The following is a 12,173-nucleotide window of genomic DNA, read 5'->3' as shown; positions in this document are numbered from 1 at the left end:
CACTTTGCCAATTCCACAAGAACTGTCTTAGCGAAAGGCTTCTTGAGGGGAAAGCTGTAACTCTGTGAGATGATTTCACAGAACACAAAGAAGTTTCTCAGAAAGCTTCTTTCTCTTTGTTATCGGAGGATATTTCCTTTGGCCCTATAGTCTTCAAAGGGATCCGAAATATCAGTTCTCAGATTCCACAGAAATAAGGCTAGCAAAGAGATCCACGAAATACAGATGTAACTCTGTGAGATGAATTAACAGAACACTCAGCAGTTTCTCAGAAAGCTTCTTTCCAGATTTCATGTGAGGATATTTCCTTTTTCACCATAGCCCTCTATGGGCTTCCAAATATCACTTTGCCAATTCCACAAGAACTGTCTTAGCGAAAGGCTTCTTGAGGGGAAAGGTGTAACTCTGTGAGATGATTTCACAGAACACAAAGAAGTTTCTCAGAAAGCTTCTTTCCAGATTTCATCTGAGGATATTTCCTTTTTCACCATAGCCCTCTATGGGCTTCCAAATATCACTTTGCCAATTCCACAAGAACTGTCTTAGCGAAAGGCTTCTTGAGGGGAAAGCTGTAACTCTGTGAGATGATTTCACCGAACACAAAGAAGTTTCTCAGAAAGCTTCTTTCTCTTTGTTATCGGATGATATTTCCTTTGGCCCTATAGTCTTCAATAGGATCCGAAATATCTGTTCTCAGATTCCAAAGAAATAAGGCTAGCAAAGAGATCCATGAAATACAGATGTAACTCTGTGAGATGAATTAACAGAACACTAAGCAGTTTCTCAGAAAGCTTCTTTCCAGATTTCATCTGAGGATATTTCCCTTTTCACCATAGCCCTCTATGGGCTTCCAAATATCACTTTGCCAATTCCACAAGAACTGTCTTAGCGAAAGGCTTCTTGAGGGGAAAGCTGTAACTCTGTGAGATGATTTCACAGAACACAAAGAAGTTTCTCAGAAACCTTCTTTCTCTTTGTTATAGGAGGATATTTCCTTTGGCCCTATAGTCTTCAATGGGATCCGAAATATCTGTTCTCAGATTCCAAAGAAATAAGGCTGGCAAAGAGATCCACGAAATACAGATGTAACTCTGTGAGATGAATTAACAGAACACTAAGCAGTTTCTCAGAAAGCTTCTTTCCAGATTTCATGTGAGGATATTTCCTTTTTCACCATAGCCCTCTATGGGCTTCCAAATATCACTTTGCCAATTCCACAAGAACTGTCTTAGCGAAAGGCTTCTTGAGGGGAAAGCTGTAACTCTGTGAGATGATTTCACAGAACACAAAGAAGTTTCTCAGAAAGCTTCTTTCTCTTTGTTATCGGAGGATATTTCCTTTGGCCCTATAGTCTTCAAAGGGATCCGAAATATCAGTTCTCAGATTCCACAGAAATAAGGCTAGCAAAGAGATCCACGAAATACAGATGTAACTCTGTGAGATGAATTAACAGAACACTCAGCAGTTTCTCAGAAAGCTTCTTTCCAGATTTCATGTGAGGATATTTCCTTTTTCACCATAGCCCTCTATGGGCTTCCAAATATCACTTTGCCAATTCCACAAGAACTGTCTTAGCGAAAGGCTTCTTGAGGGGAAAGGTGTAACTCTGTGAGATGATTTCACAGAACACAAAGAAGTTTCTCAGAAAGCTTCTTTCTCTTTGTTATCGGAGGATATTTCCTTTGGCCCTATAGTCTTCAAAGGGATCCGAAATATCTGTTCTCAGATTCCACAGAAATAAGGCTAGCAAAGAGATGCACGAAATACAGATGTAACTCTGTGAGATGAATTAACAGAACACTAAGCAGTTTCTCAGAAAGCTTCTTTCCAGATTTCATGTGAGGATATTTCCTTTTTCACCATAGCCCTCTATGGGCTTCCAAATATCACTTTGCCAATTCCACAAGAACTGTCTTAGCGAAAGGCTTCTTGAGGGGAAAGGTGTAACTCTGTGAGATGATTTCACAGAACACAAAGAAGTTTCTCAGAAAGCTTCTTTCTCTTTGTTATCGGAGGATATTTCCTTTGGCCCTATAGTCTTCAATGGGATCCGAAATATCTGTTCTCAGATTCCACAGAAATAAGGCTAGCAAAGAGATCCACGAAATACAGATGTAACTCTCTGAGATGAATTAACAGAACACTCAGCAGTTTCTCAGAAAGCTTCTTTCCAGATTTCATCTGAGGATATTTCCTTTTTCACCATAGCCCTCTATGGGATTCCAAACTATCACTTTGCCAATTCCACAAGAACTGTCTTAGCGAAAGGCTTCTTGAGGGGAAAGCTGTAACTCTGTGAGATGATTTCACAGAACACAAAGAAGTTTCTCAGAAAGCTTCTTTCTCTTTGTTATCGGAGGATATTTCCTTTGGCCCTATAGTCTTCAATAGGATACGAAATATCTGTTCTCAGATTCCACAGAAATAAGGCTAGCAAAGAGATCCACGACATACAGATGTAACTCTGTGAGATGAATTAAGAGAACACTCAGAAGTTTCTCAGAAAGCTTCCTTCCAGATTTCATCTGAGGATATTTCCTTTTTCACCATAGCCCTCTATGGGCTTCCAAATATCACTTTGCCAATTCCACAAGAACTGTCTTAGCAAAAGGCTTCTTGAGGGGAAAGCTGTAACTCTGTGAGATGATTTCACAGAACACAAAGAAGTTTCTCAGAAAGCTTCTTTCTCTTTGTTATCGGAGGATATTTCCTTTGGCCCTATAGTCTTCAATGGGATCCGAAATATCTGTTCTCAGATTCCACAGAAATAAGGCTAGCAAAGAGATCCACGAAATACAGATGTAACTCTCTGAGATGAATTAACAGAACACTCAGCAGTTTCTCAGAAAGCTTCTTTCCAGATTTCATCTGAGGATATTTCCTTTTTCACCATAGCCCTCTATGGGCTTCCAAACTATCACTTTGCCAATTCCACAAGAACTGTCTTAGCGAAAGGCTTCTTGAGGGGAAAGCTGTAACTCTGTGAGATGATTTCACAGAACACAAAGAAGTTTCTCAGAAAGCTTCTTTCTCTTTGTTATCGGAGGATATTTCCTTTGGCCCTATAGTCTTCTATAGGATACGAAATATCTGTTCTCAGATTCCACAGAAATAAGGCTAGCAAAGAGATCCACGACATACAGATGTAACTCTGTGAGATGAATTAACAGAACACTCAGAAGTTTCTCAGAAAGCTTCCTTCCAGATTTCATCTGAGGATATTTCCTTTTTCACCATAGCCCTCTATGGGCTTCCAAATATCACTTTGCCAATTCCACAAGAACTGTCTTAGCAAAAGGCTTCTTGAGGGGAAAGCTGTAACTCTGTGAGATGATTTCACAGAACACAAAGAAGTTTCTCAGAAAGCTTCTTTCTCTTTGTTATCGGAGGATATTTCCTTTGGCCGCATAGTCTTCAATGGGATCCGAAATATCTGTTCTCAGATTCCAAAGAAATAAGGCTAGCAAAGAGATCCACGAAATACAGATGTAACTCTGTGAGATGAATTAACAGAACACTAAGCAGTTTCTCAGAAAGCTTCTTTCGAGATTTCATCTGAGGATATTTCCTTTTTCACCATAGCCCTCTATGGGCTTCCAAATATCACTTTGCCAATTCCACAAGAACTGTCTTAGCGAAAGGCTTCTTGAGGGGAAAGCTGTAACTCTGTGGGATGATTTCACAGAACACAAAGAAGTTTCTCAGAAAGCTTCTTTCTCTTTGTTATCGGAGGATATTTCCTTTGGCCCTATAGTCTTCAAAGGGATCCGAAATATCTGTTCTCAGATTCCACAGAAATAAGGCTAGCAAAGAGATCCACGAAATACAGATGTAACTCTGTGAGATGAATTAACAGAACACTAAGCAGTTTCTCAGAAAGCTTCTTTCCAGATTTCATCTGAGGATATTTCCTTTTTCACCATAGCCCTCTATGGGCTTCCAAATATCACTTTGCCAATTCCACAAGAACTGTCTTAGCGAAAGGCTTCTTGAGGGGAAAGCTGTAACTCTGTGAGATGATTTCGCAGAACACAAAGCAGTTTCTCAGAAAGCTTCTTTCTCTTTGTTATCGGAGGATATTTCCTTTGGCCCTATAGTCTTCAATAGGATCCGAAATATCTGTTCTCAGATTCCAAAGAAGTAAGGCTAGCAAAGAGATCCATGAAATACAGATGTAACTCTCTGAGATGAATTAACAGAACACTCAGCAGTTTCTCAGAAAGCTTCTTTCCAGATTTCATCTGAGGATATTTCCTTTTTCACCATAGCCCTCTATGGGCTTCCAAACTATCAGTTTGCCAATTCCACAAGAACTGTCTTAGCGAAAGGCTTCTTGAGGGGAAAGCTGTAACTCTGTGAGATGATTTCACAGAACACAAAGAAGTTTCTCAGAAAGCTTCTTTCTCTTTGTTATCGGAGGATATTTCCTTTGGCCCTATAGTCTTCAATGGGATCCGAAATATCTGTTCTCAGATTCCACAGAAATAAGGCTAGCAAAGAGATCCACGAAATACAGATGTAACTCTCTGAGATGAATTAACAGAACACTCAGCAGTTTCTCAGAAAGCTTCTTTCCAGATTTCATCTGAGGATATTTCCTTTTTCACCATAGCCCTCTATGGGCTTCCAAACTATCACTTTGCCAATTCCACAAGAACTGTCTTAGCGAAAGGCTTCTTGAGGGGAAAGCTGTAACTCTGTGAAATGATTTCACAGAACACAAAGAAGTTTCTCAGAAAGCTTCTTTCTCTTTGTTATCGGAGGATATTTCCTTTGGCCCTATAGTCTTCAATAGGATCCGAAATATCTGTTCTCAGATTCCAAAGAAATAAGGCTAGCAAAGAGATCCACGACATACAGATGTAACTCTGTGAGATGAATTAACAGAACACTCAGAAGTTTCTCAGAAAGCTTCCTTCCAGATTTCATCTGAGGATATTTCCTTTTTCACCTTAGCCCTCTATGGGCTTCCAAATATCACTTTGCCAATTCCACAAGAACTGTCTTAGCGAAAGGCTTCTTGAGGGGAAAGCTGTAACTCTGTGAGATGATTTCACAGAACACAAAGAAGTTCCTCAGAAAGCTTCTTTCTCTTTGTTATCGGAGGATATTTCCTTTGGCCCTATAGTCTTCAATGGGATCCGAAATATCTGTTCTCAGATTCCAAAGAAATAAGGCTAGCAAAGAGATCCACGAAATACAGATGTAACTCTGTGAGATGAATTAACAGAACACTAAGGAGTTTCTCAGAAAGCTTCTTTCGAGATTTCATCTGAGGATATTTCCTTTTTCACCATAGCCCTCTATGGGCTTCCAAATATCACTTTGCCAATTCCACAAGAACTGTCTTAGCGAAAGGCTTCTTGAGGGGAAAGGTGTAACTCTGTGAGATGACTTCACAGAACACAAAGAAGTTTCTCAGAAAGCTTCTTTCTCTTTGTTATCGGAGGATATTTCCTTTGGCCCTATAGTCTTCAATGGGATCCGAAATATCTGTTCTCAGATTCCACAGAAATAAGGGTAGCAAAGAGATCCACGAAATACAGATGTAACTCTGTGAGATGAATTAACAGAACACTAAGCAGTTTCTCAGAAAGCTTCTTTCCAGATTTCATCTGAGGATATTTCCTTTTTCACCATAGCCCTCTATGGGCTTCCAAATATCACTTTGCCAATTCCACAAGAACTGTCTTAGCGAAAGGCTTCTTGAGGGTAAAGCTGTAACTCTGTGAGATGATTTCACAGAACACAAAGAAGTTTCTCAGAAAGCTTCTTTCTCTTTGTTATCGGAGGATATTTCCTTTGGCCCTATAGTCTTCAAAGGGATCCGAAATATCTGTTCTCTGATTCCACAGAAATAAGGCTAGCAAAGAGATCCACGAAATACAGATGTAACTCTGTGAGATGAATTAACAGAACACTCAGCAGTTTCTCAGAAAGCTTCTTTCCAGATTTCATCTGAGGATATTTCCTTTTTCTCCATAGCCCTCTAAGGGCTTCCAAATATCACTTTGCCAATTCCACAAGAACTGTCTTAGCGAAAGGCTTCTTGAGGGGAAAGCTGTAACTCTGTGGGATGATTTCACAGAACACAAAGAAGTTTCTCAGAAAGCTTCTTTCTCTTTGTTATCGGAGGATATTTCCTTTGGCCCTATAGTCTTCAAAGGGATCCGAAATATCTGTTCTCAGATTCCACAGAAATAAGGCTAGCAAAGAGATCCACGAAATACAGATGTAACTCTCTGAGATGAATTAACAGAACACTAAGCAGTTTCTCAGAAAGCTTCTTTCCAGATTTCATGTGAGGATATTTCCTTTTTCACCATAGCCCTCTATGGGCTTCCAAATATCACTTTTCCAATTCCACAAGAACTGTCTTAGCGAAAGGCTTCTTGAGGGGAAAGCTGTAACTCTGTGAGAGGATTTCACAGAACACAAAGAAGTTTCTCAGAAAGCTTCTTTCTCTTTGTTATCGGAGGATATTTCCTTTGGCCCTATAGTCTTCAATGGGATCCGAAATATCTGTTCTCAGATTCCAAAGAAATAAGGCTAGCAAAGAGATCCACGAAATACAGATGTAACTCTGTGAGATGAATTAACAGAACACTCAGCAGTTTCTCAGAAAGCTTCTTTCCAGATTTCATCTGAGGATATTTCCTTTTTCACCATAGCCCTCTATGGGCTTCCAAATATCACTTTCCCAATTCCACAAGAACTGTCTTAGCGAAAGGCTTCTTGAGGGGAAAGCTGTAACTCTGTGGGATGATTTCACAGAACACAAAGAAGTTTCTCAGAAAGCTTCTTTCTCTTTGTTATCGGAGGATATTTCCTTTGGCCCTATAGTCTTCAAAGGGATCCGAAATATCTGTTCTCTGATTCCACATAAATAAGGCTAGCAAAGAGATCCACGAAATACAGATGTAACTCTGTGAGATGAATTAACAGAACACTAAGAAGTTTCTCAGAAAGCTTCTTTCCAGATTTCATGTGAGGATATTTCCTTTTTCACCATAGCCCTCTATGGGCTTCCAAATATCACTTGGCCAATTCCACAAGAACTATCTTAGCGAAAGGCTTCTTGAGGGGAAAGCTGTAACTCTGTGAGATGATTTCGCAGAACACAAAGAAGTTTTTCAGAAAGCTTCTTTCTCTTTGTTATCGGATGATATTTCCTTTGGCCCTATAATCTTCATAGGAATCCGAAATATCTGTTCTCAGATTCCACAGAAATAAGGCTAGCAAAGAGATCCACGACATACAGATGTAACTCTGTGAGATGAATTAACAGAACACTCAGCAGTTTCTCAGAAAGCTTCCTTCCAGATTTCATCTGAGGATATTTCCTTTTTCACCATAGCCCTCTATGGGCTTCCAAATATCACTTTGCCAATTCCACAAGAACTGTCTTAGCGAAAGGCTTCTTGAGGGGAAAGCTGTAACTCTGTGAGATGATTTCACAGAACACAAAGAAGTTTCTCAGAAAGCTTCTTTCTCTTTGTTATCGGAGGATATTTCCTTTGGCCCTATAGTCTTCAATGGGATCCGAAATATCTGTTCTCAGATTCCACAGAAATAAGGCTAGCAAAGAGATCCACGAAATACAGATGTAACTCTGTGAGATGAATTAACAGAACACTAAGCAGTTTCTCAGAAAGCTTCTTTCCAGATTTCATCTGAGGATATTTCCTTTTTCACCGTAGCCCTCTGTGGGCTTCCAAATATCACTTTGCCAATTCCACAAGAACTGTCTTAGCGAAAGGCTTCTTGAGGGGAAAGCTGTAACTCTGTGAGATGATTTCACAGAACACAAAGAAGTTTCTCAGAAAGCTTCTTTCTCTTTGTTATCGGAGGATATTTCCTTTGGCCCTATAGTCTTCAATGGGATCCGAAATATCTGTTCTCAGATTCCAAAGAAATAAGGCTAGCAAAGAGATCCACGAAATACAGATGTAACTCTGTGAGATGAATTAACAGAATACTCAGCAGTTTCTCAGAAAGCTTCCTTCCAGATTTCATCTGAGGATATTTCCTTTTTCACCATAGCCCTCTATGGGCTTCCAAATATCACTTTGCCAATTCCACAAGAACTGTCTTAGCGAAAGGCTTCTTGAGGGGAAAGCTGTAACTCTGTGAGATGATTTCACGGAACACAAAGAAGTTTCTCAGAAAGCTTCTTTCTCTTTGTTATCGGAGGATATTTCCTTTGGCCCTATAGTCTTCAATGGGATCCGAAATATCTGTTCTCAGATTCCACAGAAATAAGGCCAGCAAAGAGATCCACGAAATACAGATGTAACTCTGTGAGATGAATTAACAGAACACTAAGGAGTTTCTCAGAAAGCTTCTTTCCAGATTTCATCTGAGGATATTTCCTTTTTCACCATAGCCCTCTATGGGCTTCCAAATATCACTTTGCCAATTCCACAAGAACTGTCTTAGCGAAAGGCTTCTTGAGGGGAAAGCTGTAACTCTGTGAGATGATTTCACAGAACACAAAGAAGTTTTTCAGAAAGCTTCTTTCTCTTTGTTATCGGAGGATATTTCCTTTGGCCCTATAGTCGCCAAAGGGATCCGAAATATCTGTTCTCAGATTCCAAAGAAATAAGGCTAGCAAAGAGATCCACGAAATACAGATGTAACTCTGTGAGATGAATTAACAGAACACTCAGCATTTTCTCAGAAAGCTTCCTTCCAGATTTCATCTGAGGATATTTCCTTTTTCACCATAGCCCTCTATGGGCTTCCAAATATCACTTTGCCAATTCCACAAGAACTGTCTTAGCGAAAGGCTTCTTGAGGGGAAAGCTGTAACTCTGTGAGATGATTTCACAGAACACAAAGAAGTTTCTCAGAAAGGTTCTTTCTCTTTGTTATCGGAGGATATTTCCTTTGGCCCTATAGTCTTCAAAGGGATCCGAAATATCTGTTCTCAGATTCCACAGAAATAAGGCTAGCAAAGAGATGCACGAAATATAGATGTAACTCTGTGAGAAGAATTAACAGAACACTAAGCAGTTTCTCAGAAAGCTTCTTTCCAGATTTCATCTGAGGATATTTCCTTTTTCACCATAGCCCTCTATGGGCTTCAAAATATCACTTTGCCAATTCCACAAGAACTGTCTTAGCGAAAGGCTTCTTGAGGGGAAAGCTGTAACTCTGTGGGATGATTTCACAGAACACAAACAAGTTTCTCAGAAAGCTTCTTTCTCTTTGATATCGGAGGATATTTCCTTTGGCCCTATAGTCCTCAAAGGGATCGGAAATATCTGTTCTCAGATTCCACAGAAATAAGGCTAGCAAAGAGATCCACGAAATACAGATGTAACTCTGTGAGATGAATTAACAGAACACTAAGCAGTTTCTCAGAAAGCTTCTTTCCAGATTTCATGTGAAGATATTTCCTTTTTCACCATAGCCCTCTATGGGCTTCCAAATATCACTTTGCCAATTCCACAAGAACTGTCTTAGCGAAAGGCTTCTTGAGGGTAAAGCTGTAACTCTGTGAGATGATTTCACAGAACACAAAGAAGTTTCTCAGAAAGCTTCTTTCTCATTGTTATCGGAGGATATTTCCTTTGGCCCTATAGTCTTCAAAGGGATCCGAAATATCTGTTCTCTGATTCCACAGAAATAAGGCTAGCAAAGAGATCCACGAAATACAGATGTAACTCTGTGAGATGAATTAACAGAACACTCAGCAGTTTCTCAGAAAGCTTCTTTCCAGATTTCATCTGAGGATATTTCCTTTTTCACCATAGCCCTCTATGGGCTTCCAAATATCACTTTCCCAATTCCACAAGAACTGTCTTAGCGAAAGGCTTCTTGAGGGGAAAGCTGTAACTCTGTGGGATGATTTCACAGAACACAAAGAAGTTTCTCAGAAAGCTTCTTTCTCTTTGTTATCGGAGGATATTTCCTTTGGCCCTATAGTCTTCAAAGGGATCCGAAATATCTGTTCTCTGATTCCACAGAAATAAGGCTAGCAAAGAGATCCACGAAATACAGATGTAACTCTGTGAGATGAATTAACAGAACACTAAGAAGTTTCTCAGAAAGCTTCTTTCCAGATTTCATGTGAGGATATTTCCTTTTTCACCATAGCCCTCTATGGGCTTCCAAATATCACTTGGCCAATTCCACAAGAACTATCTTAGCGAAAGGCTTCTTGAGGGGAAAGCTGTAACTCTGTGAGATGATTTCGCAGAACACAAAGAAGTTTTTCAGAAAGCTTCTTTCTCTTTGTTATCGGATGATATTTCCTTTGGCCCTATAATCTTCATAGGAATCCGAAATATCTGTTCTCAGATTCCACAGAAATAAGGCTAGCAAAGAGATCCACGACATACAGATGTAACTCTGTGAGATGAATTAACAGAACACTCAGCAGTTTCTCAGAAAGCTTCCTTCCAGATTTCATCTGAGGATATTTCCTTTTTCACCATAGCCCTCTATGGGCTTCCAAATATCACTTTGCCAATTCCACAAGAACTGTCTTAGCGAAAGGCTTCTTGAGGGGAAAGCTGTAACTCTGTGAGATGATTTCACAGAACACAAAGAAGTTTCTCAGAAAGCTTCTTTCTCTTTGTTATCGGAGGATATTTCCTTTGGCCCTATAGTCTTCAATGGGATCCGAAATATCTGTTCTCAGATTCCACAGAAATAAGGCTAGCAAAGAGATCCACGAAATACAGATGTAACTCTGTGAGATGAATTAACAGAACACTAAGCAGTTTCTCAGAAAGCTTCTTTCCAGATTTCATCTGAGGATATTTCCTTTTTCACCGTAGCCCTCTGTGGGCTTCCAAATATCACTTTGCCAATTCCACAAGAACTGTCTTAGCGAAAGGCTTCTTGAGGGGAAAGCTGTAACTCTGTGAGATGATTTCACAGAACACAAAGAAGTTTCTCAGAAAGCTTCTTTCTCTTTGTTATCGGAGGATATTTCCTTTGGCCCTATAGTCTTCAATGGGATCCGAAATATCTGTTCTCAGATTCCAAAGAAATAAGGCTAGCAAAGAGATCCACGAAATACAGATGTAACTCTGTGAGATGAATTAACAGAACACTCAGCAGTTTCTCAGAAAGCTTCCTTCCAGATTTCATCTGAGGATATTTCCTTTTTCACCATAGCCCTCTATGGGCTTCCAAATATCACTTTGCCAATTCCACAAGAACTGTCTTAGCGAAAGGCTTCTTGAGGGGAAAGCTGTAACTCTGTGAGATGATTTCACGGAACACAAAGAAGTTTCTCAGAAAGCTTCTTTCTCTTTGTTATCGGAGGATATTTCCTTTGGCCCTATAGTCTTCAATGGGATCCGAAATATCTGTTCTCAGATTCCACAGAAATAAGGCTAGCAAAGAGATCCACGAAATACAGATGTAACTCTGTGAGATGAATTAATAGAACACTAAGGAGTTTCTCAGAAAGCTTCTTTCCAGATTTCATCTGAGGATATTTCCTTTTTCACCATAGCCCTCTATGGGCTTCCAAATATCACTTTGCCAATTCCACAAGAACTGTCTTAGCGAAAGGCTTCTTGAGGGGAAAGCTGTAACTCTGTGAGATGATTTCACAGAACACAAAGAAGTTTTTCAGAAAGCTTCTTTCTCTTTGTTATCGGAGGATATTTCCTTTGGCCCTATAGTCGCCAAAGGGATCCGAAATATCTGTTCTCAGATTCCAAAGAAATAAGGCTAGCAAAGAGATCCACGAAATACAGATGTAACTCTGTGAGATGAATTAACAGAACACTCAGCATTTTCTCAGAAAGCTTCCTTCCAGATTTCATCTGAGGATATTTCCTTTTTCACCATAGCCCTCTATGGGCTTCCAAATATCACTTTGCCAATTCCACAAGAACTGTCTTAGCGAAAGGCTTCTTGAGGGGAAAGCTGTAACTCTGTGAGATGATTTCACAGAACACAAAGAAGTTTCTCAGAAAGGTTCTTTCTCTTTGTTATCGGAGGATATTTCCTTTGGCCCTATAGTCTTCAAAGGGATCCGAAATATCTGTTCTCAGATTCCACAGAAATAAGGCTAGCAAAGAGATGCACGAAATATAGATGTAACTCTGTGAGAAGAATTAACAGAACACTAAGCAGTTTCTCAGAAAGCTTCTTTCCAGATTTCATCTGAGGATATTTCCTTTTTCACCATAGCCCTCTATGGGCTT

This window comes from Macaca fascicularis, chromosome 15 (assembly GCF_037993035.2).
Source record: "Macaca fascicularis isolate 582-1 chromosome 15, T2T-MFA8v1.1".
In the NCBI taxonomy this organism is placed as follows: Eukaryota; Metazoa; Chordata; class Mammalia; order Primates; family Cercopithecidae; genus Macaca; species Macaca fascicularis.
This window is presented reverse-complemented; position numbering follows the sequence as displayed.